At 44.4% G+C, this 7,486-nt stretch overlaps 1 protein-coding gene across 1 annotated transcript in view; it reads left to right on the forward strand.

Moving 5' to 3' along the window:
* ERICH1 (glutamate rich 1) overlaps positions 1 to 7,183 on the forward strand; it is a gene marked incomplete at its 5' end in the record, with an annotated part of 99,549 nt that extends 92,366 nt beyond the window's left edge. Inside the window, one exon of the transcript XR_013928147.1 lies at positions 7,103 to 7,183. The remainder of the gene's footprint in view (positions 1 to 7,102) is intronic.
* Positions 7,184 to 7,486: the final 303 nt, after the last annotated feature.

Consider the following 7,486-nt stretch of genomic DNA (forward strand, 5'->3'; position numbering starts at 1 on the left):
GGAGGAAAGCATAAAGCTGTTGCTGAAAAAAAGACAGCTGTGACTCTGCTATGCATTTTAAACCCTCACCCCACTTTGCAGGAGTGGGTATTAAGCAAAAGACCCAACAGGGAAGTGCCTATGATGCAGTGTCACTTGCACATCAGAGGCGGATAGGCCTCTCCCTGCCCATATCTGCTAGAACAGTTTTCTGTTGCAATCCAACCTAAAGATTCTGCAAAATTGTACAAATATTAAGGTGGGTCCAAACATTGGAGTTGCCAGTGGCTGGCATAATTATAGCAGTACTATTTTAAAAGGTGCTAGCATCCGTTAAGATCTTCAGACCTGCAAAGACCCTAAGTCTGTCTGTTAATGCCCATTGTTTGTATTCTTGGTTTGGGGTTGTTTGTGGGTTTTTTTTTTTCATTTTAGTCGTGTTTTTTTGGTTTTCAGTTGTAAAAGGAATACATAATTTCTGTACTAGTACACAGCTACAGAAAAACTGACAGTTTATTCACTCAGCTGATTGCTCTTGGGTCAGTGGCAGTCAGGACTGGCAGTGTTCTGTAGAGCAATGACTGCCTACAGGGACACTGGAGATGGTCCCCCCAAGGGCACTGTACTTGCCTGTCAGGTCAGATAGCACCTTGTATGCATGGCCATAATGCAGTCCTTCTCATGTGTTGGCTTTCCCACTCTGTTTTACCGATGTTGCTTTCCCTCTATGAAGACCTCCCCTGAGCAAGGGAAGATGAAGCTAGGCTGTTGACGACATCCAGTAGTTGGGGAGTGAGGCAAAAATCAGTGTTCAAGGGTGCCAGCGCTGCCCATCAGTGTCTAAGAGGAGAAGAAGGGTTTGACAATCCTCCTTTTGTGAGGTTGAACATAGCTTATTCTTGTAATACATACTTCCCATTTGCTTTGGTCATCTTAGTAGCTGTTCGTCATACCAGCTTTACTTTTAATTCTGCTGCTCTAATCAGTGGGGTGCAGTTCACGTGACTGGCTGTATTTACACTATTGATGTCTGCGCTAGCTGTACTAACTCACTGTACTATCAAGCGTCGCTTCTTTCCCTGATCTTAACATAAACATCTAAAATAGGTAAATTACAATGGGAGTTTAGAGCAATTAGTTCTGGGGCAGGCATCTGCGCTAGCCACATTTGGAGTTAGGAGAGAGGGATCCAACCCTGCTTGACCAGAACTGGGTTTCAGATGAACTGTGCTAGGCCAGTGCCTTTGTGCTACACCTGTGCTGCTGCCAGTGACAGTAGTGTTTACCTACCTTTGTTTTGGAAATACTTTAAAAAAAAATCCAGGATCTTTTTTTTTTTCCCCTGTAGTTTCTAACAGATACAAACTGCAACAGTCTCTAACAAAATCTTCTTTCATGGCTGAAGTTCTTCTTTCCCTGTAGCAGAAATTAACTTGATTTTCTCCTATTCTTTCGCTGTTAATTTTTAGTCGGTTTCCATTATTTCATCTCTCAATGGCATCAAAGCACTGTGAGTAGGCAGGCTGCAAATACAGGAGTAACCACTTGGCAGTGGAGCTGTGACGAGTGAACAAGTGAGTTCTCAGCAGGAAATAAATGAGTAGTTTAAGCTACTTCAATGGTAACTCCATAAGCCTCAGCAACAGTCTCTTGCTGCTGTCTATCTGTAACCTTAGATGACTTTGAGGACTGAACTATCTGCAATTTTCTGTCTGTGCCTCAGCTCATCTACACAGTATTGCAGTCTTCTTTTATTGACAGTATTTCCTACTTCTGTCATCAGCATCTTCCAATAAATCTCCCTAATTTTGTGCTCCGAAAAGCTATTACTGTGTAATGCAACAGTATGACTAACATTGTTCCTGTTCCTTGCTTGCCTTTATCATTTTAAAATTCTTTAACCACCTTCACATCCCTCCTTAACACTGTGCTTTGCTGCAACGCCTACAAAAATTTGGAAACAACCTGATGCTGAGTGAGCTGAGAACATTGCCTCGCATGCCAAGCAGTATATTTTCTTTGTTTCCCTGGGCTCCTCCATCTGGTAGCATCCATCTGCCTCCCCATGGACTGTAGGCTCTTTGGGGCAGGACCATCGCTTTTTTCTATGAGCTGACAGTATCGAATCCTGTTACCCCTACAGAGCTGATGTTTTCATTACCTTTGTTCTAGGCAAAATTCCTTTTAGCGCAGCTTTAATCTTTTAAGTAATACACAGAATGATTTGTGAGGACATACTCTCAGACCTAATAGCTGTTAAAGTCAAAAAGCCCAGGATTAGCCGTATGGTTGTGTGTGGAGGAAGCTTTGCTTGTTTGTTTTCTTCATGGTTTGGTTTATTTATTTGCCTGTAGTGACAGCACTCTGTGTTTACTCCTGTCCCGCACAAAAAGCTGCAGTGGAAGCCATGGTAGGTTCAGGATCCTGCCTGTATTCCTCCACCCTGGCTAAGGATGATGAATTTTGGAAAGTACTTCTTTAGCTAAATGTCTGAATTATTTTCAGAATTATGCCTTCAAAGTAATAAATTTTGCTGTTGTTGTCCAGGTATAGAATGAAAATTCTGTGTGCTGTACAGGAAAAACTTTGAAAATGCTGTCCCTGTATCAGTGTGGAAGGCCTAGAGTAGGTCAAGCTTAGTGACCCTGGAAGCCAGGGGAGAGTCTTGCTTTAAACCAGTTTACTGCTGAGAAATGCGACTGCACATAGCAATGCCCTGCAGTGTTCTGCCTGCAGTCTTCATCAGGTAGGAGCAACAACTGTTGTCAGACATCAGCTCCAACCACTTGAGCATATAGTGGGTCACAAGTAGCTGAGGCCCATAAACGCGCACACTTGCCACCGCATTGCCTTGGGTGGCTCAGCCCCGGTGCTGCCCAGAGCCTCCTGTCTGCAGGTGTCCAGGCTGCCTTCCCTTGGCAGTGGGGGGGCCGTCACCCCAGCCACCCATGAGGCAGGATTTTCCCCTCCTTGGTCTCATCACGTTCTTGTTCTCGCTTTTTCATTCTTGTGGCCTTGCCCCAGCAGAGCTGGTAGTGTGGCTGTGGCAGATCCTCGTGGAAAGCAACTGCAGCAGCGGGAGCATCACGTGCCTTTCCCGTGCTTCCCCCGCCATTGATTGGGGCCCAAATGGTACATGTGCATGGAGCATAGCACCAGTCAGCGATGACAGCATCACAAGCATGAACCACCGCCAGCAGTTTGAGCAGGTCCCAATAAGAGTTGTGTCCTCTGCAAGGGGCTTTCTGGGGTGACCCTGCTGCGCTGGAGGGGAGCCCTGGGGAGGCTGCTCACTTGGGCATTCCCATCACCTCTCTTCCCACTGGCCGGAGTTTCCCTTTTTCCCCCTTTATTATTTTGTCTCTCTCACCTTCCCTCACCTCTCCCTTCCTCGGTCATTTCCATTTGTCACCAAAAGCAAGGCCGTGCATGCTGTCAGCCGCAGGCCCCACTGATGGATCCTTGTGTCTGGGCATCCTTTGTGTAACAGCCACGTGTTGGCTGCAGCTCCTTAATCTGGGCTTCCACGCAGGCATGAGAGAAACCGCTCTCCCCTGCTGCTGTTGCCTGTGGTTTAATTCACACGTGTTACCAGCTTGCCTCACTCCTCCCTCCCTCTGGTTCAGGGTGGCTAAAAACTTGTTAGAAATAGGATTTTTTAAGAAATAAGAAAGCGGGGGCGGGGAGGGGGGGAAAGGCATGGGTAAATGTAGGCAATGGACTCCGATATGGGTGAGAGTCGGGCCCACTAGCACCCAGAGTCTCTCGAGTGCCACAGACCACTGCTATTCCAGCTCTCGCAAGGGTCTGCAACAGCAAGAACTGACCAGCAGAAGAAAGCAGTATAGGCCCCTCTTCTGAAGGCAAGTTTCTGGTGCTAAAGCTGCAGTATTGGTGTAGAGGGAAGCATTGACATAGCTGCCCTTTTGTCAGGATAAAAGTAAATATACTGGAAAGTAGCTGGGAAAATGAGCTGGAAAATAGGAATCACTGTACAGAGCACAGGCAGCAAAGACGGCTGGAAAGTTAAGGCTGATTTTAGGAGACAACATATTTAAGCATCTGAAAGTGAATTCAGGGTGATGTAAGAAGCAGTGGTCTGTGAAAGAGAAGCTAACAAAGTCCAGGGCACACAGAGAAAGCAGCAAGTCCAGGAATGGTTAGTGTAGTTTCAGCCTAAATATTTGAGGCATCTGTCTTGGAGCCGTCAGCAGCACAAGCTTGGGGTGGGCTGCAAAACTGACTGAAAGAGCGGGGGGCTGAGCCCCAGGCTGCCATGCTTGCCCTGCTGCTTGCCACTGAGCTGTGGTGAGTAATGCTGCATGTCCCTGCACCGTGCTCCAGAGAGGCAGGGACACGCTCATGAGCAGCACAGGCAGCATGAAAAGCTTTTCGGAGAGTGCCAGTCAAGGAGGGGCTTCTAACGGTGTGAAAAGAAGCTGTTCCTGTTGGTTGATTCCCGATGCATTTGGGGAAGCAGCTCTTGCTGGTCCCAAATGCACAGGATTACAGCAAAGAAACTTTTAATTTCATTATTGACTTCTTCTCTTCGTGGAAATAGAGTGCAAGGTGGTGAATATTGACAGCTGGGTTCAAAGTGTCCCTCACCTTTAATTTTGGGATGGGGAGAATGTCAGCATATCATTTGCATTCTTATCTGCTTGATGCCTATTAGAAAACAGTGCCGCCATCAAGCAGTGAAGGCATTAGTAGATGACCGAGGCGAGTAGTCTGCGCTGCGCGTGGGACCACCAGGTATTTGCCAAGAGAGCCCTTTGCGGCTTGTGCTTTTCGTCCTCTGTTAGCTGGTCCCCTGCCCAGGATGGGCACGTTCATCTCTGCATCCTGGCTCTCAGGGCTCAATTCTCAGAGGCTTGAACTTCAAAAGGAACAGAGGCAGCTCCTTGTTTGCTCAAAGTTCTCCTGAAACAGCTCGGGAGGGTTATTCTTTCAGAGTCCTCAGAAAGTTATACAGATTTTGATTACACCTGCAATTACAGAAAGCCAATATGTTGAGTATGGCCAATAAGTCATTTTTAAAGACAGCTTTGGTATTCAAGGCATGCTCTTCCCTTTTATTTTCTGCACAAAGCAACTTGGTTGGAAAGCTCTCCCTTTCTGAATACCTTGCCACAGGAATCTCACTGCCATCCTCTAAGAGTTACACACAAAATGACAGGAATTGGTAGTAACACATTTTTTTGGACCTCCTGAAACTGATACTGTAGGAAGTAGGTTTTTCTTTGAATGCAGGCAAGACTGGAAATTTAAAGGAAAAATTCCTCATTCTGTGTATTTCCAGAAGAACATGGACTCTGCAGCATTAGCCTTGTCCTGCTTTGCTCAGCAAGCCCAGGTGCTCTCCTGTTTGTGCAGGGAAGTTAGTATGGGGCATACAGTGAGAAACAAGAACAAAAAAATTAAAAAAAAAGCTTTTTTATAGTACAGATTTTCATCCCAAATGCATTTGGGCAGGTACAGTGACTTGTATTTACTGGTACATTTTCCATTAATTTCAGTCAGCTCCCAATTTTATATTGATTGTTTCCTGTTGATACATTTCCTATAGCTACAGTATACAGCACTTAAGGTTTAGCATGACGTCACTGTGCAAGTTCCGTATTAAAAAAAAAACAAACCACAACAGATGGCAGGCTGCCAGTCTCTTGCTTTTAGTATTTAGATTGATGCTATAGGATGAGTTCAAGTCCGTTACCTTTTTTGTGAACGACATATAACTCCACTGATGCCGATGGGGTTCACGTGGTATAAATGTGGTGCAGTGAGAGGCAAGTAAGATCTTCCCACTGCATGCCATATAAGCCAGAGTCTCAGAAGAAAACAACAGTGTGCCTTTATATAACATTAATTAAGCATCTGCTGAAAAGTAAATGAGTTTTGTGGATTCTTGATAAGTGGTATCATTGTGGAATACCTAATGTAGAGTATTTCTCCAAGTAGAAACATATCCTGTTTCTGCTCTTTTACAGCAGGAATATTTCTCAGAGAGCTTTAGGCTGCTGTAGCACAGGCTAAAGGGGTGTAAATCAGCGCTGTTCTGTGGAGTGCTTGTGATAAAAACCCATGTGGGCTCACTCTGCACGCCAGTGCTATACTGACTTACACCACCTGAACATCTTTACCCTGCATGTTTAGAAGTAGGACTGCAACTGCAGCTATATTCTGCCTTGCTATCCATATTCAAGGCTGCATGTATTGATAATGGGAAAAAGGAGCTTTCTCAGCACAGTCTCTCCATGTACACTCCTAAAAGAAGGAGAAATTACTTTTGTAGATTAGATTTTACCACCATTTCTCAGATTGTGTGCTATACGACCCCAGGAGCAGAACTGAATCCAAGCTCACTACAGTGAAAAAAAATCACAGTTAACAGAAAGTAGCAATAGCAGCATTAGATTAGATATTTTTAGTAGTAGTAGCTTTAGCAGTAGAAAAAGGGTCAAGAACATGCATAATGCAGAGTAAAAGAGAAGGCTATCAGAAAAGAGGGAACTTATTTTTAAACGTGCCTCCAAATAACCCTGTTATACTAGCATATCCTTTCAAGTCAGGTCATGGCTGCATTAAGCTTCCTACCGGGTCAGGTCATCCTGTGGGTATAAATGTGTGCTCTAAGTTGCATAAAATCCATCCAATCCTATTTGCATTGTCACTCTACGATACAAAATGCTATAGTGACCTTTTTTTATGTCCAGTACTATCTATAAAGCAGGCTTAGGCCCTTTTGTTCTTAAGGAGGTCAGCTGTCAGTTACTCTCTTAATGAGCTTCAGGCATTCCCAAAGAGTTTTCCAATATTGCAAGACATACCTGGCCCCAGGCAGAACAGTTATGGCTCTGCCAACACCTAAGCGGTACAGACAGATCCCATGTGACAGGTTATGCAACTGAGCTGGGCTTTATATACCCCTAGGACCTTAAGCATGTAACGGGCTCGAGGGAAAAGAGCATCAGGTGAGGAAAAAATGTTTGCATACCTTGCTTCTTGGAGTGCTTTTGGCATTGTAGCAAACCATATTAGACTTAATCTTATGTTTCAGTAAAGGGTCAGCTTGTAAAACTCCCTGGGATTTAGTAATGGTTTGTGTGTTCTAAAATTGCAGGGTCTGAAATTTTACAAAGACTCAGAAATCATGATTGCTTCTCTCCGGAGAATGACACCTGGGTATATAAGGTTGTTGCAGGTATGAAAATTCTGTCCTTTTTTTCTGCTTTTAATTACATCTTTGAAATACCAGTATTTCTTTTGCTCAGACTGATTTCAGTTCAAATTATTGCATGGTCAACCCAAGGGAACGCTGGCTTCTGGTGGGTTAACTTGCATAACAAGTAGAAGAAGTCTTAATTAAGCCTCTGCTGAAAAGTAAATGAATTATGATAATTCTTCATAATTGGTGTCATGCTGGAATACTGAATGCAGACTACTTGGAAGGAGTTTATGTTTCTGCAGTGCTTAAAGAGGAAATACTTCTCCACCATTTTCTCTT

Source organism: Falco punctatus (assembly GCF_963210335.1).
Source record: "Falco punctatus genome assembly, chromosome: 5".
Classification (NCBI taxonomy): domain Eukaryota; kingdom Metazoa; phylum Chordata; class Aves; order Falconiformes; family Falconidae; genus Falco; species Falco punctatus.